This window comes from Drosophila ananassae, chromosome 2R (assembly GCF_017639315.1).
Source record: "Drosophila ananassae strain 14024-0371.13 chromosome 2R, ASM1763931v2, whole genome shotgun sequence".
NCBI lineage: Eukaryota > Metazoa > Arthropoda > Insecta > Diptera > Drosophilidae > Drosophila > Drosophila ananassae.
This window is the reverse complement of record NC_057928.1, coordinates 20,204,357-20,229,258: the sequence shown is the minus strand read 5'-3', so window position 1 is coordinate 20,229,258 and position 24,902 is coordinate 20,204,357. Positions and strand designations below refer to the sequence as shown.

At 40.9% G+C, this 24,902-nt stretch overlaps 1 protein-coding gene and 1 long non-coding RNA gene across 5 annotated transcripts in view; both read left to right on the top strand.

The window, feature by feature from the left end:
- The window catches only part of LOC6492956 (protein bric-a-brac 1), a 58,996-nt gene that overhangs the window by 29,247 nt on the left and 4,847 nt on the right, over positions 1–24,902 (top strand). The window lies entirely within an intron of this gene.
- Positions 11,908–13,312, top strand: LOC26514815. The gene is made up of 2 exons (XR_006506974.1): positions 11,908–12,618; positions 12,719–13,312. It is a non-coding gene; the product is annotated as an uncharacterized LOC26514815 (long non-coding RNA).

Genomic DNA, 24,902 nt, shown 5'->3' with positions numbered 1-24,902 from the left:
TAATTTATTGTAAGGTATGTCTTTAAGAACTGATATAAATTGAGGCAAAATGTCGCACCGAAAAAATGTGTGCCAAAATAAAAATTTTCTCTTCGCATGGTGCATGAGAGAAAAAAAGAAAGCAACTTTTTCTTGAGAAAGGGGGTGCCAGAGACTCCTATGGGGGTGGTGGAAGGAGGGCGGTGGGTCTGTGGCTGCATATAAATTATTAGCAGTCATAAATATGCCATAATGTCATTTATTATATACGTTTTCATTTTATATTTTTTTTTTGTCGCGCGACCAGCGAGTCTCTGCCTTTTCCTTGTGCTCGCATGGGGAAAAGGCGAAAACTTTTATTGCCAAGTTTAATGAAAAATTATAAAAGGCGTCTCGCTGTCACTGTGGCAGTCGCCGTCGCTGCCTGCGCCCGGAATATTCAAATTGAAGGCAGCATAGTTCACCTTGTGGCGGACCGAGTTCCGCTCCTGTCTAGTCCTGCCCCGGCCTGCCGCCTCCCCACCCATTGTAGTGGGTATTATTTAAATTATAAATTATTGAATATTTTCCGCGTCGCATTTTGGCAGCCCTGTCGATGTGCCAAGTCACAATCGCTGGTCCCTTGGCCCAGGGTCCTGGCTTTTGGTCCTGCCCCGGTTTCTGTTCTGCGAACGCGTCTAGCCCGGGAATCATTATATTTTATATTACGTATATAAATATTAGATGATGGCAGTGTCGGCAATTTTTCACTGCGCCCCATTCAGCCAGGAGTTTCTCATTCCAATTGGGTATCATGGCTTTTGAATTTTGTTTGAAACATTTTTAAATTTTTAATTCGGTTTCTTTATTCAAAAGCGATGAAGCCCAAACCTTTTTACAATCCCTAATAAAGTTAACCCTTGAATTTTAGAAAACTTTCACATATTCATGACCCATTTTTAATAATATTACAAATCTCCCGACCGGAATATTAAAATCTTCAAACCAAAATCTGATATACGATCGTTTTTTGTATAATTTTGTATGGTTTGAAAATTTTAAGGGTATGTTGTCTTCTTTGTTCAGAACGATCCAATTTTATTCTCATTTTTATTTTCATTTTTTTTATATTTAAATAATAGATTAAGCCGGGGCAGGAGGCCGCGAGTACCGGCGCTGACGTTGGGTGGTAGATTCAGGACCTCAGCCCGGTACCTTGGCAGTAAGTATCTGTATAATCAGGGGTTGATTTCTGTTTTTATGTATTTGCATTATTAATAAATTCCTTGCCCGTGCATTTGGTCATAATTTTTCGTGGGCTGCGTCCCCGTTTCGTTACGTTTCGTTTACTTATTGTCGTATTTTTATATTTATTTTATAAATTGCATAAATTGATGAAACATGAGGGTGGCTCAGGCTCAGGCCCTGGAAGCAGAGGCGCGGCTTTGTCTGACAATTTCCCACTACCACTCTGTTCTGTCTGTTTTGGACAATGTTTTGTTTGGTCACTCAAGTTTTTCACTTTTAATTAAAAAGCAATGGCGCTGGCTGTCTTTGTTTGCTGCTGTTGGTGTAGTTGTAGCCGAAAGTGGAAATTGACATAAATTGATTTTATCGCTGCAGATTTAATGACAAGGAAAAACTTGCTCCAAACCCCAAAGTCCTACCCCACAATCCATCCCATTCTCATCCCAATCGACCCCAAAAGCAATGCAATTTTTGTAATGAAAATGTTTAAACGCATAAAAATCGCCATTGCCCAGGGCCAAGGATTTTTATGCACTGCTGTCGCATTTTCGCGTTTACATTGTAAACTGGCTGACAGGCGGATCGAAGGGGACGGGGACGGGGCAGGGCCAGTCCTGAGTCATGCCTGGCCGCATGGGCTTGTCCAGGAAGGACTCCTCAAAAGACCCAGCACGGCGGAGAAGAGAAGACTCTGGTTCCAGGGCCCTGAGTCCCGTACTTGTACGTGGCCACTCGGCAAAAACGCAAATATTTTATTACGCTTCAGACCTGAGTAGTTGCGTTGTAAATTCTGTAGTTTTACGGCGTTCGAGTTGTGCTTACCGCATGCACAGAGAGAAAATATACTAACATATTTAGTAAAAGAAAGTAATCTTCCACAAAGTGTCTCAAGATTATTCAAAGTGTTTAGAACATGTCCTTTTGCCGTATGTGTGCTTGGGGTAAACAGTACTCCCCGCCTGAAAGTTAAGGTCCTTCGAATCCTACATTTAATTAGATTGCAGCCTAATCCTTGGGCTTTCATTTGTTTGGCCTTCCTTCGCCCAGGTGGCCCTCGAGTGTCGCCTCTTCGATCTGTATTGATTTAATTAAACACAAAATAATTTTAGAGAGCGAGAATAGTTATTGCCGTATTTGGACGTCTTAAAATGCATAATCACCCAAGAAACGTGTGACGAAATTTTCATTAAATTGGGCTTAAACATACACACACTTTGACTTACATCTATTTTTGGCCTTCGTGCAATAATCGACACGTGTGGGAGACATAAATATTGAAGACATTTTAAAATTTAATACGCCACTTAGGCACGAATTAGCATACAAAGTGAATTAATTACGAGCGTTATACAATTAAGTAAATTTCATTATATTGAATTTTTAAATTTGTTTCCCCACACACACATCATACACACACTCCACACTCTATACCCGGGCAAAGTGAATGTAATTAGAAACACAAATATAATTATGGACAACACACTCTCGAACAGTAGAGAAAAGGTGAATGTGAATGGCTATAGATATGGAATATGGAGCACACATCGCATACAACACGCTATAGTACATTCGGTATGCAGATGTCCGGCGGAGCTCGGAACACGGAAAGCTCATTTTGAAGCGCCAAGGGCCAGTGTCGGAGGAGACACAGTTTATAAGAGCGTTGAATGGTAATGTTTTGAGCCAGAATCAATAAATTAAATAATGGCTGAGTTTTAATAATTGATCTCCCAAGCCACACGCCACCCCCTAAGAAAGCAATGTCAAGAGAGTCCTTTTAAGGAGTTTATACTGTAGTTACCAATTCTGAGAACGCAACTCTAAGAGTGTCTGGGTCGTGACCATTGAACGACCTTCTTGATTATTAAAATACAATTTTTATTTTTAAATACTTCAATTTCAGGTCCGATTCAGGGCAGGACCTTCTCCCCGCCATTGTCTGTCTTAAGGGTTCTTGCTGGACTTACCCACCCACCCCGTTCACCGCCACCCCCTTTTGCACATCTGGCTTGACTTTAGTCCTTTGGCGCCTTCCATTGACCTTTCGCTTTTCTTTTATTTTCATTCCTTTCTGCGCTGCGCACCGAGCTCAATTATAATTTATTATTTTCCCTTTTTTCGTAGTAATAATAATAAGAAGATAAGGCATCATCCGGCCCTCTTTCTTATTCATTCTTTTTATATAATTTTACAGGCTGCCGGCCACGCCCACATAAATTATGCCTTGTGTAATAATTAATATGCCGTCACTTTGGCGTCCCGGCCAGGACTCTCCTCCTTCCTTCGTCTTCTAATTTTGCACTTTTTCCCTGGCCTTTCTTCGGATATAATTGTATTTATTTTACATTTAAGCGCATTTTAAGTCGCAAGTAAGTAGGAGATATAAAAGAATAAGGTCCTGGGGAGGGGTAGAGACTGGGCCCAGAGACTGGACAATTTAAATGACAAAATTATATATTTAGTGCCCCACCAGCCCAGGTCGACCTTCTAGATTGGCGAACCCTCTCACTCACTCCCCCTATGGCCGTCTCTATCGCTTACTTTCTTTGTCTCATTCCCTTTCTCTGTCTGTCGCTGGGCTTCTCCGTTTCTCTGTATTGTAAATGTAATCAAAAATATCGATCGGTTTTATGCAAATTGACTGCGTTGCCCCCCTCCAAGCCCCTCCGCGCGCGGTCTCTTCGCCTTATATATAAATATATATAATTTCTTTTTTGTTCTATTTCTATTTATGCCTTAATTTAGCAAGAAAATGGCGGCGAAATCATAAAATTACATTATAATAAAAAATACTTATTATGCTGGCGTCAGTTGGTCCTCGTCCTGCCATCGTCCTTGCCAGGACGCTTTCTTCGGGTTCACAATTAAATTGCATTTCCTTTTGGCTTTTTGTTTTGTGGCTGAATTTATACATTTTTGCTCACCCTGTGGCTTTGTTTTCTCGCTGTTTTTATTTTTTTTATTGTTTATTCTTTTTTTTTATTCTGTTGTTGCTGCAATTTCTAGTTGATTGGAATTCAATTAATTTTATTTGCTTTACTCTGCAATTTCCTTTGCATTTTTTATTGTCCCCGTATTTATTGGCACACACCGCAGCCCAGGAAAAAAGGACGCGAGCCTTGGGAAGGAGTTCCGTGGCCCGAAAGTGGTTTGGGGTGTGAACGAATGAAAGAAAAAGCCACGGAAAACCACAGCTAAGCTGCAGTTTAATGGCGATTTCATTCCAGTTTTTAATACTCTAAAAAAATGTATAGACATAAAATAATAATTTACTAAAGTGGCTTCAAAAATAATCTATTTTAACAAGGAATTATGGCTTTTAAAATTTATTCAAAAATATTTAAGGCTTCTTTTTTAGTAAATACCTTGACTTACCGTTCGTATTATCTCCTAAGTGTATTAGCAACTTCGGCTCTCGCCCATTTCGCCTTTTGTTCTGGCTTTACTTTTGCTTTGCATTTGGCGCCAATTTAGTAAATAATAAAAATGGCAGTCAGAGCTTGCACTTCGCACTTAGCGCGGTGGTCCCAGCTCACCCAGCTCGCCACGCCCCCCTCTTGGGCGTCCGCCCCTATTGTCGGTGTTTTTGTGGTCACCGGTCGTCACTGCGGACACTTTGTGGGCTTGCGGACTGCGGTGGCCTTTTGTTTGCTCCTCGTTGACTTATTGCCCGACTGCATTAGTTGTGACCCAACCGAACCCGAACTCGAACCAGCCCCAGACCTGGAAGACCAAGTCAGCAGCTAGAAGCTCTGATTGCCAGTCAACGCGGCGTATACGTAATCTGCATTTGACCTGGCCCGGTATAGTACTGGGGCTAGTCCTGGGACTGTCCCTGGGCTTGGGATATTTAATTGTATTTCATTAATAACAATTTGTATAATGAAAAAACAGGCAACCAAGAAAATTGATTATGGCAGGAGGGGGTCCCTTGATATCTGTTTTTAAAAGGTAAATAATTAAATAAAAACGTAAAAAAAGCTATTGTTCTGTAAAATGTTATTAAAAAAGATTTAGTTTAATTGCTTAAATGAAAATGTATTCTTGTTGGAATATAAATTCTTATTCAAACATAGTAGGACTTAAAGCCCACACTTCCAGCAGGGTATTTCTGCAAACAGCACTCATACGCCCTGTTGTACTGACCACTATTGTGGCCGTAAACGTAAATTAATTTAGTTGAAAGCTGTAAAGTTAAAGCTTTGTTCACAGTTTGTCCGGTCCTGAATGCAACTAGGACTCGACTTCTTAGCCCGACGATGGCGCCAACAACTGCCACTTTGTTTTGTTCTCTACTGCTTTTTCCCCCATTTTTTTTCTTTTTTGTGGGGCAGTGGCTGTATTTGAGGATGTAGTTTAATGCCCCGCCCAATGGCATAGCCGCCCAGTTGGCCGTGTCATGTGACAAAGTGGCATTGAGGGCGATAAGGCCCGAGATGTTGAGGTAGGCCGCCGACCGGAAGCGGGCAATTAAGTGTCATTAAGCTGACACAGACGGATTTTGCATAAAAATAAATGAGTTAAAATAATATTAAATATAGGCACCTTGAGGCCGCCAGCGACGCCGCTGATCGCAATCACATGTGAAAAAGGGTGAGACACTTATTGTTTAGTTTGCAGCTCATTTGCATTTTCAATTTGCATATAAATAAATTTCGTGTACAATACAATAATAAACAAAAACTTCGAAAACGTCGAGTCAAAGGCAGCATTTAAAAGTGCAATTCATGGGCCGAATAATAATAAACAGCACGAAAAAAAAAATACAGAAAAAAAATTACAGATCCGACTACGAAATACAACTGCGAACCTACTAATAACAATTTCCGGCGCTGCATTATGCAAATGACTTTTTACGGCGAAAATCTCAGCAAACCGAGGCAACTTTTCTTCGCATCGACTTACAGACTTACAGGCTGCTTACTTGGCTGCTGTCTACCGTCTGGCCTTTTGTCAGCAAAATATAAAAAAAAACACACCGGAGAAACAAACAAATAATTGCATACAAAATGTGTGCGATTTATTTGGGAAATAACCGACAGCGGAGAAACATTTTTTTTTGTATAGTTTTTAATGAAATCAAAGGGGCACAGATTGTTGCATCACATCCTCGGCTTGGCCAAGTAAAAATTATAATGCAATAAAAACAGCAGTGGCAGTGGCAACTGCAAAAGGCCAACTTAACGAACAGGCCGGGCCGACAAAGCCACGCACAAGCCACAAATAACAATAAACAAGAAAAGGCTTGAGATTCGAGGAGATCGAAGAGTCAAATACCCTTCACCTGTGCACTTGGAGAAGGTTATACCTTCAAAGATAATATTTCTTAAGAATTTCTTACAAATTACAAGCAATTTCCTGGCATGGTTTCAGTTATTACTGAGTACTTGTGGATCTAAAAATTATATCCATTTAATAGTTTTTTTTACTGTGCAATACTCAATCAAATTTGTCAGCCTTAAGCCCTGACTCACGATACCCGATACGCTGTCAATAAAATAATAAATAAATACAAGTTGGTCCTACTCAGCTGAGAGCTCTCAGCGTTGACGATGACGAATATTATTGCTGCTGTTTGGCTGTATTTTTAGTATAATTATGGCAAAAAATGGGCCAGCCAACTGCAGGCATTACACACACATATAATTTAAATTTAGTTTAATTGTTATTCTCCGGTAGCGGGCCCGATTGCTGGCCGCTGCCTGGGGTTGCTGCCTGCTTTTGCGGCAAGAAATAATAAAGCAAAAAACATGACAATTGCAATTGCGATTGCAAATGGAAATGAAAATGGGAATGGTATGGTATACTGTACTGTTTGGCAAGCTGGCTGACTGCAACAGCAGCTGAATGTGAAAATTAAATAGATACAATTAAACATCCGCTAAATAATAAAATGTTCAAATGTTGCTGCTGTTGCAGCTGCATTAGCGGACGTGGGGGAGTGGTAATAATTAAGTATGCTGAAAAAAAATTACAAAAAAAAAAGCAAACTATATTAAGCAGATGACGGTGAACAGTGTACGTTGGCCGGTGACCAGTGGCCGGTAGGGAAAAAGTGACAATGTCGTAAAATTCACAAATATTTTCGAGAATGTTGCGTGGGAAACTTTTACGATAAACACGGAACTCATTCTTCAGCTTTCTTTGGCCAAAAATCGTATGGGTCCGGAGGTGGCTACATTGTTGTTAGTGAGTTAACCAGAACTTCTTAGCTTTATTCACAATCAAAATTTACTACAATAACACTGGGAAATATTTTAAATAATAATAGAAAATAATTTAATTAAGAAGGCAAGACTACTTAAAACTATTATCTATTAACTAGCTATAGTTTTGAAATAATAATTTATCCTAATTTTTTAAATATGTTTTTTTTTTTGCTGTGCACCTTTCTTCCACCTGGCTGCCAAAAGCAGCCGTAAAAGGCAGCCCGGCTTTTATATAAAATGCAAGCTAACCATAAAAATGCAGGCCCAGGACGCAGGGACGCAGGATCCCTTCCTCACACTTGCCATTTATTTCTGTTATTCCTTGGCCTGGCCCAATAAAAATCCTGCCAGTGTTTTAACTACAATGTTGGGGGCTGGGTAGCAACTGCCTGAGCAAATTGCATTATTTGTGTGTGTATTCCAGGCAGCCATCGAGTTGACTTCTCTCCACTGTTTTGCACAAATTTGATTAAGCAGAACAGAGTACCTCCTGCCACCCATCCCAGTGTCCCTATCGAGACGCGACGCCTTGTCAAGAAGTCATCGATACTTTTGCGCAATCAGCGCAATTTGTGTGCGACGATGTCGAAGTCGAAGTTCGTCCTGCCAGCCAGCCAGTCTGTCAGTCAGGCAGGCAGTCAGGCAGGCAGCCTGAACCTGAGCCTGAGCCTCTCAGCCTGGAAATCAAATTTAATATTATTATGATACACTTGTGCGGCAAACGAAGCAAGTGCCGATTCTCTCCTTGCCTCGCAAAATTTTTCAAAAAGGGTGTTGTCTGATTCCTAGCTCTGACTTGCTCACAACCACCCTTGGCGGTTCGGCAAGGGTCTTACACTTGATTATATATTCCAACATATTCACGGCTCAATAGAGCAGGAGTGCGTGGATTTCCTGTGCGCCCTGACATTCATCACTCCCCCCAAACATATTCTTTTTCCGTTTTTTTTTTCTATATGTATGAAAATAATAAGTGAAAATATTCATGTTTGGTTTTAGCGCACAATTGCGCACGTATCGACATGAGGACGAAGGACTAAACCTAAGACCTGAAGGAAGGGTTGTCCTTGCATTATTTATGGATCTCACACTTTCGAGCCAAGCACTCGGCTAGAATTTATAATCGCAGCTGTTCATTAAGTATTCTAGAACTTGTTTGCAAAATAAATAATTATATGCTTCTATCTTTTTTTTTTAATTTTATGGCCATAATTCTTAAGCTATTTTTGTTTCTGTTTTTTTTTTTTGCACTCAATTAAAAGCTGTGGAAAAGAAAACACTTCTGGTATGCCCTCCGCCCCGACGGAGTATGTTTGGATTTTAGTGCAGATTTTTAACATTTTATATTGCACGTCATTACAGACAATTAAATGCAAAGTAGTTTCCTGCACTTGCCTCTGCTTCTTGCCTCGGCTGCTTCTTCTACCTTAACTGTTCACTATGCAACCACCCACTATATGCACCCCGCCCCCTTTATCCGCCCACACGCGGTCAAATGCTGAAACAAAAAAAAAAAGCGAAAAAAAGTTGAGAAGTTAAATGCCGACATCTAGTGGCGTGTAGCAACAACAATGGCGAGGCATTCATTCATATGTGGCACACAGCAACAACAATCATGGTAGTAGCAACACCAAAACCAACAAAAACAACAACAACAACAGGCAGTGATTATTGCCGCAACAGAGCACATTACTCTTGTTGTTGTTGCCTGTTTCATAAAATACTCTAAAAATAGGCCATAAAAGTTAAGTAAACCATAAACCATAATACTAACCATAAACTATTTGTTATTATTAGTTATTTAAATAAATCATATATTAAAAAAAAACATTTAATTGTAAACAATGCCTATTTTTGAAGAAAAATATCCCTATTTATTTTATTTTAACAAATTATGCAAAAAGTGTATGCAACCCTTGGTGTTTTTAAATCTTCAACTTTTGCAATTTTTGTGGCTTTTTGTTTTAGTTTTCCTTGTTTTTTGTTTTTAATGTTTTCTTTGTATGTGTTGCAAGTTGCTTTCCTCAGTCGCTTTTTGCTGTTGATTGCAAATCTACATACGGACAGCGGACAGGCGGACAGACGGACAGACGAACGGACTCACGGACAGGCGGACAGGCAGAGGAGGAACTAGTCTTACTTACCTACACTCGTATGGAAAAGATAAATATCAGAGGCTCTGACGTTGGGTTTTTAGCAAAAGCAGCGACTGCAGAAACAGTAACAGTAACAGAAACAGAAACAATACCGACATACAGAAGAAAAACAATTATTATAAATACATATAGTGCATAGTGTGTACTATGTTGCAGTTGTGTTTCATGGGTCTACGCAATTCAGTTTCAGTTTGGCCCACGACTGACGACAACTTCCGCCTCGGCCTGGCCTCGAATCGGTTGAATGAGGTTGCAATTTATGCCACTTGCTACTTTGCCACTTTATTATTATAATACAGAGAGAAACACTTTTTACTTGGTTGCTGCCGCCAGTTGAAAGCCGCTTGGCTGTCCATTATTTTTGCAGTGTTTTGTAAGCGTTTTTTTTTTCATCAGCATGTTGCAATTGATAGTCGGGGAGTTGGGGTATGAATTATTCAAACGCCTTTCAGGAAGTGCCTTACTTTTTGAGATGTATAATTTATGGATATCCCCCATCCATCCTCTAAGTTGGCATACATACATATATAGAAAAAAAGAAAAACCAGAAACAAGCAACTATTGGTTACAATTAATTACATTTTTACATGATCCAGCAAATCGCATTAGGCTGACAAATTGGCGTGAAGAGCAAAAACCATAAATGCCAAATCACAGACCCCACAACAAAAGTCAAAAGTCGCATTAGGCCAAATGCAATTGCCGGCAATTAGAGGCGGCATAAAAAAAGGTAAATACGGATTACAAAATTAATAAACTCGACCCACGCACAAGTTGAATAAAACAAGGGAAAAACTAAATGCTGGCAAATTATTTAACATTGACAAATTGCCAATGTGGCTGGCAGAAAAAAGAGCCCATTAAATATGCATAACATAAATAACGAGGCACGAAAAATAGTAGGAGCTTTTTTTTCAGCCAGGCTTTTTAATAACATCAGTAAATCAACAAATTAAAATTTGTGCATTTTGTCCGGTGTCGAGGTGTGGCAGTAAAAATGTGGCAAAGCAGCAACAAGTTACGGCAACATGTTGCCACAGGATTCAATCTGCCCGGGCCACTGAATACTGTTTCTGGCCAAAACCACAAAAACCCGGAAACCACAAATATTTTGACAAACACACAAACATAGAGGAGTATTATATATAGTATATATGTACTTGAAAAGGCAATTGTTCCTTTGCGTAATTGTAGGCCTGCAACGCACACGCACACACCAAAAATATGCCGAAATCAACGCAAACAGATTCCACCAAGGCATCAGAATCCTGCAGCAAGGAAGCTGTCCAAGTCCAAGTCCTTTCACACAAACAGCCCCCATAACTGTGCTACCCCACAACGCACACTTACTTACCCACTCATATCCACAGATGTTTTCGAAAAACTGCAGCTGTATTTGTGCGGCTTCAAGGTCAAGTACAAGCCAAGCAGCCACCCCAAAAAATTAAAGGAAATACAAAAAAAAATAAACCCAAGCCGAGCAGAGCAGACAAACGCAGGACACCGAAAGACATCGCAGACATTTCCTACCCACTTTGCCATTTCCAAGACCCAACCCCAACTCCGAACCCCCCTTTTTGCGGCACATTGCCAACATTTTTGGGCGGCAAGTAGGACGGGCCAAAAAGGGGGGAGTGGCTGTTACTTTTGGCGCTTTGCTGCTGCTGAGGGGCTTCTAATGTGGCTGCTTGTTGCCACTTCCCACCCAACTCGTCCTGTTCCTGTTTGGAAAAAGGTTGGCTTTTGAGAGTCGACATGATATTTTCACGCTTTCATTGTTTGCTCTTTTTTATATCCGGCTTATAAGGCTAAGTAAGGGGGTATCTTGTTTTTAAGTGGTTTCGTGTAAAATATTATTAAAAATAAATGTTTTTTTAAGGCAAGATTGTCATTTTTATAGAAAAATATATAAGGAAATATCTTTAATTAATTTAATTTTTTCATTTTTTATATAACTGTAAACTGTATCTTATTCCCTAAATATTGTCTTAACTGTTTAAGTCTTAAAATATGAAGCTCTTGTTCCGATATAACATTTAATCTCTACTAATTTTATTAAATTTGTATTAGCCCTATACTAACAGATATCAAATAGTCGTTGCCTAGAACTCTCTGCGAGTTCCATTTTTTTTGTCCTTTTGTTGGCCTCACTTCCCATTTTACCAAAACTGAAAAACAACTTGTTGAGCCCGGAGCTCTTAGCGGAGCTTTAAAGCCAAGTCGAGTGCAAAAGTGGCAAGCTGGCAGGGAAATCGGAAAAAGGGAAGCTGACTCGAGTAAGTAGCAGGAGCAGTTGCATTCATTCTGCAAAACATGAACAAGAAAAGTCCATCCGGAGTCCGTACAGTCTTCGGGAGAATTCTGAATTGGCTCGGGTTGGTTGCACATTTTCTGAAGGGTCGGAGGGATGGACAACGAGAAAAATCAGGATATTATGGAGAAGGGGTGCACATTCGCTGCACTCTCGACTGGGCGGCCAGGAAAGCTGGCCAGAACTCCTTGAGAAAAGTTCGCGGTTTGGCTGCACAAGGAACTGTGGAGAACCACAACCTTGCACTTGCAGCTTCAAGTTTGATTTAAATATGGAATTTTGTTTACTTCTTGGAAGCTGAATCTCCAGAAGGAATTTCTTTGGTGCCCTTTGTTGTAAATATGTTATTGTCCTGGCCTGATTATTATTTTCTTTTGTCGCCCATCTGCGTATAAGTTTTTCGGTTAAGAAAAGCAAGGCTCACTCACTCGCAAGAACAGAAAAAATATTAAAAGCTCAGACTCAGACATGGGGGGTTGTGTTGGACAAAAAAAAACAAACACACACACCTTTGGCACCTTTGTCTGTTTGTCTGTTTCGGATTTGTTTGTCACTTTTAATTTGGCACGACGGCGTAGAAGATCTTCCGCATGTGCAGCAGCCCCCCTCTTATAAATGTTAGACAAAGGGACAAAGTTTTGTTTGATTCCTTTTGTATGTGCAGCCAACGGCGACGAGGCAGAAAAATAATTATCATTGATACAAAAGCGCGGAAAATACTTCGATGCGTCGGCAGGTGAGCTCGGCATATATGTTAATATACAACATATACATTTGCCTGATTAAAATGCAACGTTTTCGTTGTCGTTGTCGTTGTCGGGTGCTTTCAAACAAAGGACAAGTCGCAAAGTCACCTTTCGTTCTCATACACATTCCCAGCAGCAGTACCCGTAGTAGCAGCAACATTTCCGAATCAAAAATCTATTGCCCAGACACCCGGAACAGATCCATCAATACGAGAGAGAGAGAGTGCAGCAAATAAACAAATTATATTAGTCATCTAATAATAACCGCACACAAAAATCTGGCCAGGGCTCATCAATTTATTATAGATTTGCTGCGGGCATCGATTCGCAGGCAAGGATGGATTCCCACTCGTTGAGTGATTTATGCATTTTTGTTGCAATGTTGCATGCTGTTTTGGTGCCGGAGGTGTGCGGGTGTCGCACTCCATTCAATATTTTATTAATCGCATGTTATCAATCAAACAACAACTACAATCTGCCATTGTCAGGGCCGTAAAGTGTCCAGAGACAGAACCTGAAATGGATCAGAAATTCAAGCCAAGGGGTTACAGTAGGGATTGTATAGAAAGGAAAGGGATCAGAATTTCTGTAGAAAGATAAGGTGTTTAAGTTTTTAAATTTTAAGAAATATATTTTGGAAGTTTTTCTATTAATATGATTAATAAACAACAGTTTAAAACATGATCCTAAACACCTAATAATTGACATTGTTAGGCCTGGCACGTGGGTCCATTTAGCCAGCTTAGCCCGTACTCACGATGAGGGGAATGAGTGGCATAGTAGAGAAGACCACATGCCACACACACGGCGTATGCGTAATGCGCAAATCAAAATCAGAAATTCGAAACCACCGATTGCCCCCAGCCAGGAAAGACTTGAACCTGCCTGGCCCCTTTAAGGCTGCGGCTACTTAGCAACAAATTCGATTTGCCAGACCGGATTCTGTCTACGGCCTGCCACGCGCACACTTAAGACGGACGGATGGACGGTGGCCAGAGCCCGGGCTCCGGACTCCGGAGATTTTAGGGGAAGGCGGAGTGACTGAGGCGGAGGCGGATGTAGAGGGTGACACAAAGCGGGCCTTTGAGCGGGAGGAGTACGAGGTGGAGTAGGATTGCCGGGTTGGAAGGATCCTCCTGCCGACCAGCCTAGTGTCAGTTATTAACGCAATTAATTCAATCATTATTGAATCATGCAATGCGCAAATGCGAAACGTTGCAGCTGTAGATGCATCTGCATCTCAGCATCTGCTGCAACTGCCTCTCATCTTCCACATCCGCCGCATCTGAGCTGTTCCCGGAGTCAAAGCACCATAATCATCGCTGGGGCCTCGGATAATGACGATAATCACCGAAAGATGATGACGATGAGAATGATTATGATTCTGTTTGGTGCCCCCTTCGTCCTGTGACTCTATCCGTCCTATCCACCCCCCAAAAACAACGTCTCCCCCGTTTAGTTTGTTGCTGTTTGCGATGCCCAACGCACATATTTGTCATGTCAAATCGCATCCAAAGTGTTACGTCAAAATCAGTCCACCCACACTCCCCCGCTGCAGTGGCCCTTGCAGTTCGTGGAACCCATTTGGCAACATTTTCATTAAATATGCCCAAAGTGAAGTTGCCATTCCCTGACAGTTTATCAAATGCATACCCATCCCCACCCCCATCTGGCATCGGACGGACGCATAGCACAAATTAGCTAGCAAATTGTTTGGCACATGGCAGGGCAACAAACTGTCGGGGAGTCGGGCAGAAAAGGGGGTGTGGCACCACCCTCCACCCTGCCACATGGTGCAAGAGGCCGGGAAATTCGATCAAGTGCAAAAGCCAAAAACTAAAACTCTTTCGAATCAGCGCCGGGTAATTGTCGGCCGTATGCATGATGAATACTTTCGGCCGTAATTTGATATTAGAATTGTTGGCCAAGAGAGTAAAAACAGGGCTCAGAGCCGGAGTTGGCAATTAACTTGCCAGCGAAAATAACTTTTTTTTAAACCTCATTCGGGGGAAACCACATGATAATTGAGACGTACATTACAGGTTTGTTGCATAAACAAGAGAACCTGCCACACTCACTCCCAGACTTTCTAAAAATCAAATAATTTTAAACAATCTTCGACAATCTTCTCTTTCTCCGATTAATTACATTTTAAGATATTAATTGTCAAACGCCCTAAGGTAGGCAACTGGAACTGGAAAATGGATAGGATGTCTTCATTAAGTAATAACACAAATCAATTGCATCCGCTGCATTGATAATTTGCCGATAAATAATTAATTAAGTCCCCGACTCCGGAGTCCGGACACGCCGCAGGACAGGAATTTTTTAATCATCTGCCGCATACTTTGACACTTGAGGCATCCGACACGCGACGAATTTTCCACGCCAGCCGAAAGTGCGACATTTGACGCCAGACTGCCACACTGTGGCAAGGGGTACGTACACAGGGGTTGGGTCATGGGGCATGAGGCAGTGAGGACTTCCACAACGGAAGAGGCTGAGAGTTGGAATTATTATAATAATTGCATTCACCGCCAAAAAAAAAAGACAAAACCGAGACCGAGACCGATTCGCCGACCATTCCCCGCCAAGAGAAACAATTTTTCATTTGGGATATCAATTTGTTGTTTACATAATTGTAAAAAATGTTTTCAATAAACAAATTATTTGATTATTATGGCCGCCAATTAAAACAAAAGACAACGCGAACGGAAAAGCGACTGCGGATGCGAGTCCAGCTCCGTAACAGCCGTGGCGGCAACAAATAAAAAAAGTCGAGGAAAACAAGGACTATACTTTTATGTAGGGGGTTTGGTATTTAAATACTGTGGAATTTTTTAAAAAATTATAAAATAATATATAAGACACTATTTGAATAATTCTAGGGTTAGAAAGATCTAAGTGAGGTTAGAAGCTTAAAGAAATATGCTAGAAGAGTTTAATGTTACTATGCCTCTTTCCATGCCTTTGATTATTAAAATATATAGTTTACAGATCTGAAACCTTTAACAAATCTATATAAAATATACAATTTATATACCCTATTCTTTAAATACCCCTTGAAACGACAGTTACAACAAAAAGATAGTGACAATCAGATGCAGATGCAGATGTTGAACAGGACAGAACCAACCGATTCAACCGCGGAGACCAACTGAGAGCAGGAGGTGGATAAACTGTTTGCCGTTTGGTTTTCTTTTTTTTTTATTTATTTTTTTTATTGTTTTTTTTTTTTTGGATTGCTGCCAGGCATTTTCCAGCCTCACTTTGAGTTTTACGGAAACTGAGAGGGAAGCCGGAGAGGGAAAGGTCCTGCTCTGTCGCTGGCTCGAAATATTTAATTGCCTTGTATCGCGGTCGGATGTGTCGCGTAATAAAAATATTTACAATATCGAAAGAAAGAGAACTTAAAGGGTTTGAAAGGTGCTTTTTTTCAGCAAATAATATTACTTCATTAATTCCGAATTTTTAATTCTGACGGCTGAGCCTCCCCGATTCCAATTTCATTTAAATCGAAGATTAATTTTCATGAAGTCACCGCGATTATGGAAATTCACTGCCAGTCACTCCATCATCAATGTCCTTCTGTTGTTAAATTATTTGCATTTTATTTTTATATTTTTTCCCCATTTTTTTGTATTATTTTTGTTATTGTTGCTGTCGTGTCGTTAATATTGAATTTTAATTTGTAAACCAGGCCCGGGTCAGGCTTCCTGTATCTTTGAGCCGTGACAGATTGCCTGCCGCGTTCTTGTCCCGCTACTGCCACACCCCCTGGGCCGCCCCCTTCTCCTTCTGGTCAGTGCAACAGTAAGTTGTCAATTAAATTTGGTCAGCCACATCAAGCAGCCGCTCTGCCGACGTCTCTGGTCGGGCCTCTGGTCCGGAATGTCCTGAATGTCCTGGCCCTCCCCTTCCACCGACCGACCGACCGATCTCCGCCGTTTGCTTAATTTATATGTATCGCCCGTGTAATTGTCAATATGCCAATAAGCTGCGTGTGGCAATATATATAAAAATAATCGAATACCGGGGAGGCGCCTGACCAACCTGAAGCTGCAACACAAAAAACAAAAAAAAAGGATGAAAGGAAACCGGAGTATGGGCGGGGATGTGATTGTTTGTTTCAGTTTATTGAAAGCAGAGAAATCAATCGGAAAAGAGTCAGCGGTTCAGGGATGCAGCAAAAAACAGGATATTTTAAAAATAAGGTTACGGATGTATCACTTAAATATTTTCTCTACAAAAAAAAGATAGCACCTGCTCATGAATATTTCAAAACTTTATAAAAAATTAAAAGCAAACAATTGAAAATATAATAACATGTATTTAGATTTAAACTGCTTTAGATTAAAAAAAAATTTCGGGCAGGATAATCCTTGATTTGAAAGGATTATTAATCGGCCATTTGATGGGAATTTAAGTCCTTTAGAGCATTTGCCAGCCCTAGATCAATGCCGGCCAACAACAATTCAGGCGGCAATAATAACAAGTTACGCATACGCAACGTGTTGGACGTAAGTAGCTCAAAAGTGTTAAGGATTCAATTAAAGCGATACATACACACACACAAACACTGTAAAGGACATAAACACACACACATACAGACATGTGTACATGTATGGACATCGAAATGCAGATACAGTGAGATGGTAAACAAAAGAGCCGCAGAGCTATAATTCGATTATGGATTTTCCGCCATATTAATGCGAAATATTCGCATCGCAGTCAACAAAAGCAAAAACAACAATGGCCAGAGAAAGGGAAGAAGGAGTCGCAACCATAATGGCAACAGAAATTATAAATTACGCGACGGATGAAATGTCAATGCATGCAGCTCCTACTTAATTCATTTATTTAATTAAACGAGTTATTAAAATACCCAAAGATATTCCCCTGAATCGATTAGTTAAATCCTTTCAAATTACAACGGACTACTTGGTAAAAATTGACTTCTACTAATAACAAAGTAGTATAGAGTCCTGGGAGGGAAAACCAACCCCATACCAGGCCATGGAAAATTCATTGTTAGTTATACAAATAGAAATGCACTTGGAAAACTTTATGGGTTTCGGTTGCAACGGCAGCGGCAGTGGCAGTGGCGGAGGCAACGAAAACTAAGCTAAAACTTAAATATGCAACAGGAAATATACGCCAATCAAGTGCCAATCTAGAGAGCTGACGGCGGCAGTGGCAACAACATGAAATGTCTTTAAAATAGAACGAAATGTTGGGAGTAGTTCGCTTCTATATATGTACAATATATATATTGTAGGAACTAAGGCTTTCAGCGTAACGTCTTATGACCTGAAAAGTGGCAACGAAAGCGGCCAACCAACTAACAAACCAACTGACGGACAGCCAAAGACCAACTTGGCTAAAATCAGCAACCCAAAAGACCCCCTTACTCCTGCCACCGTGCCACCTGCTACCTGCACACAGAACAATGTCTTACTGACTTGTTTTATATGCAAAATATTTTTGCCAGCCGGTTGCATAGATTAACGAAGTAAACTTTTTGTGAAAATATACCCCACTCCCACTAGTAGTTGGAAAAAACGGGGCTTTAAAAACAAGGCACTTGGGGAAAGAAGGCTTAGAAATTAAGAGTTTTCTTTAGAACAACATAGAATAGACTTCCTCAGACTTCAGCATTGTAAACTTTTTCTCTCACTGCATAAATCTAGAAAGCCTTCTGCATATTGAAGAAAAGTTATTGAGCCACGCGAAACTTTAAGGAAATCTCGGGCTCTTGCCTCCATTTTCCACTTTGATGATGCAACAAATATGCATTTTGCCAGCGTAAATAATTTATTAAATTTTATTGCTGAACGACAGGTACAACCAGTTTTTGAGACCGAGAAAGAATGAGAACTACCGAGAACTGTGGAGAACTAAAGAGAAATTGAGAATGCCACTGTGTCAGTTGATGTGTCTGCCCCTGATTGTTGCCGCTGATGTTGTTGTCTTTGGAATGGTTGTCGTTGTTCGTTTCATTTTATGGCTAAATTGCAGCTATCTAGCTATCTGTGTCTTGTGTATCTTGTGGCCCTTTTTGTGCCCAATTTCCCCACTTTAGCATTCCCAGGTGAAGTTTCTGCCGCGCTCTGTCTTATAAAAAATGCAAGCCGAATGTTGAATAATTCATTATGAATTGAAATACATAATACTCATTTTGTTGCAGCATTTGAATGTTGCACTGGGAATGAACCAGCACCGAAAGCCACTCAACTCTCAAGTCAGCCATTTTATTACACAACCCAACCACCCATCGACTCATCGACCCACCCACCCACTCACCCACTTAACCCACCCGAATTTAGAGCCAGACGCCTGCTTAATTGTTTTTCATATTTTAGGGCCACACAACTTTCTCCCGAGTAGACAGCGCCGCGAAGGATTTTTTGATGTGCGCACATAAAATTTAAAATTAAATTTAGCCAAGACCGGGGAAGACATTTTCTGGCAGACAACTCGCCATTTCTCAGACTCAAAATTGAGATGAGATAAGGAGAAGTTGCCGGGACTTTGGGGCTTCCAGGCAGGCGACCGCAAAGGTAGGGCGTTGTGAGTCCTTAATAAGAATAAGAAGAAGGCTAGAAGGACCTGCCTTTTTACTCGCCTTTTCATATTTATGGGCATTTGCATATTTTAATTTATTTATATAAATAAAGTTGGCCCCAAGAAGCCATCTTATCTAAATGTGCAAGTGTCAAGGGTTCTAGGGAGAAAAGCTCTTTTAATTGCTTTTTCAAATTATATTTTCAAATGAATATCAAACCGAAGTTTATTTCAAAATATATCTGTCTAACGGATACCCATATTTGAGAAACATTTTAATTTTAATAGACCGTAATTCGGTCTATTTGATATTTTATTTTATGCAAAAATCAACACTCATTCGAATAGATAAACTACACCTGTCAGTTTGGAATCCAGTGGCTTATTTTCTGTGGATATCCTTTATTCACCCAGCTATCCTGCACACTGACAGGGAAGGTTATAAATCACGCATCTTTAATGGTCGCTGGCCGTAAAAAATATGCCAAAGCCGTGCCAAAATATTTTGCCAATATAAAATGGTGCTGCCTATTTTCGGGCGCACAAATTGCAACAGATGCAGACGGCCTCCCTCGATGTTTTGGCTTTTTTATTTTTGTTTTATATTTTTTTGTTTTGTTTGTGATGCTGATTGCAATGTTGTTGTTGGCAGAACATTACGGATATAGGGAGGCACGGCGTAGCACGTGCCACGAGCGGAATAAAATGTGAAATACAAAAAAGAAGGGCCGAGAGTCAGTGGCGCGGTTTATAATCTAATAAGCAATCAATGATGTGAAAAAATGACTGGCAAACCGTTTTAAACGCTGCGGTGCACCGCAACTCGACCACAGCAGCCACACAACAACAACAACATGGTGGTGGAGGGTGGTGGGGCATGCCACCCTCCCAATCGAAGTGATTTTGGAGTTGGGGTAGCAGCTTTTGCATTTCGACTGTTGGCTCGTTTTTTTTTTTTTTGTTGCCTGACTCTGACTCTGACCATTTGGCTGCACACACAATTGTTGCGTGCAGCCTGCAAGTGTGGCACAAAAAAAGGGAAACATCACTGGGGGGCTGGGGGATTTTGGCCATCAGCCACTGGCCACTGGCCGCTGGCCACCGGGATGTTAAGGGGTTGTGGCAGAGGCATATTCTATAAACTGTAAATGCCGCACAATGACAGAGTGTCAATTTATTAGGTGCCACAATTTATGACGCCGAAAACATGAAACAGAAACCGATACCGATACTGCCCTGGCCCGGTCTGGCCTGGCCTGGCCCGCGTTTTGTTTACATTTTAATTTTCCAATAATTGAATTTATTTTTCTTTATGGATATTTGTATTAATTGGCATTTAGCCGTGCATGGCTGAAACTTGATTTGACGGGACAGTATGCTCTTTGGAGGCGGAAAATAGTTTCAATTTTGGGAATCCGTTTAGTAATTATCCTCTCATTGAACAAAAGTAATCATATCCCAGTCATAATATAATTTAATTAATTATTTCATTAAAGTCGGTATCGATTTAATAAAATCGTAGCCCCCAAAGCCAAAGTTTCAAATCGAACCAGACTATAAAATGCGTACTATATCTGCGTGTAAGCCAACTTTTCTCAATATTTTAAACTTTTTGTTCAGTTCTCTGTTCCTTTTTTTTTGTTGTAGCAGTTATCGATGGAGGCCTCGGCGGTGGCAATAATTTTTCTAATCGCTTTTTTCCGCCTGTTTTGAGCTGAAAAAAGTTGATCAACTCCCACTACTCCGACTACTCCATATCCTTTCTGTTCTGCGGAAAGTTGCGTGTATTTGTCGGCTTTGTTGTTTGTTTTACGTAAAAGTTAACGCATTATTTTGTCGATTGATCGCAGGCTGCCATTCCGAAACCAATTCAGTTGCAACCCAACCCGGTCTGGCCTGCGTTTACAAAACTTTTTCCCACTCACACTCTCCCTTCTAAGCACAATGTATAAATTACTGCAGTTTTTAACAAACCAAATGATAAAAAATTGTGCGCACAACAAAATTAAACTTCAGTCCTGAAGCAGATTGGCTAAATGTGATTACCTCAGCAATTAGTCTGAAAAGTGTGAGCCACTAAAAAAAAGGGTAATATTTAAAGGTACAGGGTTAAAGTATCCGCATAACTATACTGTACTCGTACTGTTTAATATTTTCTAATAACGAAATGCTAATTTATAAGCCCCCATTCCACTCCCCACGATATAGAGGAGTGACCCCTTTTCACAGTTTCCATTCCCATGATTCCCATTTAAGCTTAACTCAGCGGTAAAAATTTATTGAACACTTCCATGCTCGGCATTCGTTGATTTTTCCTTTATTTCCACTCACCCGGAGCGAAAGCTAAATGCAACAAACATATGAGCAAATAGTAACCAAGCTCCTGCCCCCCTTTAAAAGGACCTCTGGCCCATTCCAATGAGCAGGATTTCTCATAATGTAGCGAACGATTCCGTATTTTGTATAAATTTTACAGGCAACGTTTGCCGGTCGCTGTTCAATTTGTTGTTGTTCTTGATGTTATCGCCGGGCTATATCCTGCTCTATATATATATATATTTATATATGTATATGTTATGAGTGGTGGGGAAAGGACTAGGGAGAATGGGGCACAGCTATGTATGAAATATAATAAAATTGTACAGGAAATGACGAACAAGTCGAGAGCGGAGAAAGCCCGATGAGCGAACTGAAGGGCGGCTCGAGGAACATTTTAACCATCGAATGGTTTGATTATTAAATCCATGAAGTTTTTCCACATACACGTAGTGTGTGTATGTGAGTGTATATATATCAAAATTCACTTGATTGCAGTTTTCAAGTGAAATCCTAGCACACTTCACAACGACTCACTCGTTGGCAGCGCCTAAGGGCTGAGCATTGCAGGATATATCGTGGGGATGCCAGGATCCTGGCGGCAGGGGCCCAGATGGCAGCGAATAGGTTGTAAGAAATATATTCCTATAAATGGGAACACTTATGATCCCCTCCCTTGGTGAACTCCAGCCTCTCTCCTTTCCTCTCGTTGTAATTGATGTTTCAAGTAGTAAAGTGCGCGCCAAAAACTAGAAGGCCCAACTTGATTTTGATTCAGTTTCTGCAGAATTTTAATGAACTCGAGTATTGGCTGCAAGTTTCGCGACTAAATCAAATTAAACCACATATGCTCCTTCCTGTCTCTAAAGGAAAAGACTAGGAAATGAGCTCGTCTCTTGGCTGTGGCTTGACTTTTGGCCAAAACTAATGCTAAGTTTTTATCAGCCATCCTTTTTCGTTAACCCCCTTTTGCTGTTTACCCGCTCGATTCGCAATGGCTTTCAATAATGCTTTTCACGCTAATTAATTTTTGGTTTTACACAAACACGAACCCAATCACAGTCCACCCACACACACACCCCACTCCCTGAGCCGGCACTTGACAATTTCCTGAGCGTCAAAAGATTGGAAAATCCGTGCCAGAAGTCAGGGGGGGTGGTCCTGAACGAATTTTGTCCAGCCTGGAAGCATGAAGAAATTTATTTCCTCCCTTTGGGACGTTAAAATTGAAGGATTTTTTTTTAAAAGGGTAACAAGGGTATATGTTTCGTGGGGTGAACAAATTTTATAGTCTTTATAAGCCAAAGACCTCTTCGCAAAGGATATCCTTTAGTCGTCACCCCTGGAACCCAAGGTCTTGTTTATTTTTTTCTGGCACTTCTCAGCACATTAGACATTAAAGAATTTGTTGGCCTTGCCTTCCCTTTGGCGTTTCCTGCTGCGAATTTGGCTAAATTGCATTGCCGGCGCAACAGAGTCTGAGGTAAGGTCTTAATCTGAGGCAACTGAGGCTTGTTGCTTGAGCGAATCAGAAATTGTGGCAGCCACCCCGCAACCCAATACCGCAGAAGTGCCGCACAAGTGCCGCTTGACTTGGACTGTTTTCGAAGGTGGATGGATGGTTGGATGGAAGGATGGCTGGGTTGTGTTGAGTGGGAAGGATATTGGGAATCTACTCCTCCTTCACGCTCAATTGATGCGGGCTTAACGCCTCACTAGAAGCCAGTTATGGGGGAGCTCTACGGGTTTTTGGGTTCAACCTGAAACTGCCTCAGAAAAAAATAAAGGTTTCGGTTTCGTTTGGCGTGGAAATCGCAAGGAACGCCTTTTTCCCGGTTCTCTGACACGGGGCGTTTCCAGACAGAAAATGGCGGAAGATGCGAACGCCCCAACGATTAAGGATAATCTAATTTGAAGAGGCCAGGACGACAAAGTCCCCCAAAAACGAACAGCTCTTTGGTATATGATTTATTCAAGAATAATACTCTTTATATAAGTACTATATTAATAATAAGTATTTAAATTATTGCTAATTAAGATTTCAATAAATGAAAATTGCATTTAAATTGGAACTATAACTCATTATTCTAATTATAATCCCAAGAGACAACTGATATTGAAATTATCTTCAAACAAAATGCATTCATTTACCTCTCAAGTAGACTTAATCGTTTCTAAATAAATGCATGAATTCTCTGCAAAAGATTATACATTTTCAATCAAAACTGAATCGAACTTAAGCTTTTCAAAATTCTCAGAATTCGCTTAAGAAGAGATCTAAATTAATTGAACATTTTCAGAGGTCCAAAGATGAATGCTTGTGCCTAATGAACTGGATTTATTTTGGCCTTAGAACATATTCGTTTCTTGCTTCCCATTGTGCCAATCAATAGCCTGATTAAATTGGCAAGCTGGCCAGAGGAATCCGCCAAGGCAGGCAATCGCTAAGCCGCATAATTATATATAGAATACATAAATGCAGATGCACAAACTCCGCAAACGTGTGTGTAGTGTGTGTGTAGTAGCAGTGGGTGGTGGGGAAGGTGCAAGAGGATATTCCATATAGACCCTGCCCGCATCGGGAGGAGCGCAACTCAACTCAACTCAACTAATGGTCCATTCGTGGCACTTGGTTATTGACGTTGGACTCGAATTGTATTAACAATGCAAGCAGCAAGTGCAGCAACCGAAGGTGGTAGGAGGGAGAGAGGGAGGGAGGAGTGGAGGCGGTGTTGCAACCGGAGGGCGGGTCAAGCAGCAAGCGGCAACGATTCGCTTTGATGCCAAAATCGAAGCGTGGTCAACTTCATTTCGCTTAATTTCGTGTTGAGGCACATAAACGTGGTACAGTCTTAACAACTTGCAACAAACAGTTGTTCAATTTTAAAAATATTTTAGTCCTTAAAATAAAACCATTTTTTTTTTTATATTTTTCCTAATAAAATATCCTTATATAATAAATACCCTTAAGGAATATACCTTCCTAGAAGTACGACTGTAGTTATGGATGTTTAGGGAACTATGCGCGATGCGTGTCCGCTAATCCGGTGGATATTGGAGAGAATTTTGGAAGGGAGCAGGGGTTGTGGCGGGTAGACCGAGCGATATCCAACTCCCTGTGCCACCCCCGCTGTCCCCTTTCGATGCATGCCACTCAGCTATGACATTTTGGCAGCGTCGAGTGCACCAAGACTGTCAAATGAGTTGTAATGAAATCTCACTCAGGACTCTGCACAACACACACACACACACTGTCGCAATCGGAGTGTGTGTGTGCATGTGTGTGTTTCAGTCAGCTTTGGTCAGCTGCACATATAATAAATAAATTATTTGGCATTTGGCGTGGCGTATTATTGAAGGCAAGTGCAGCAGGATAACCGGAGCAGCACACCAT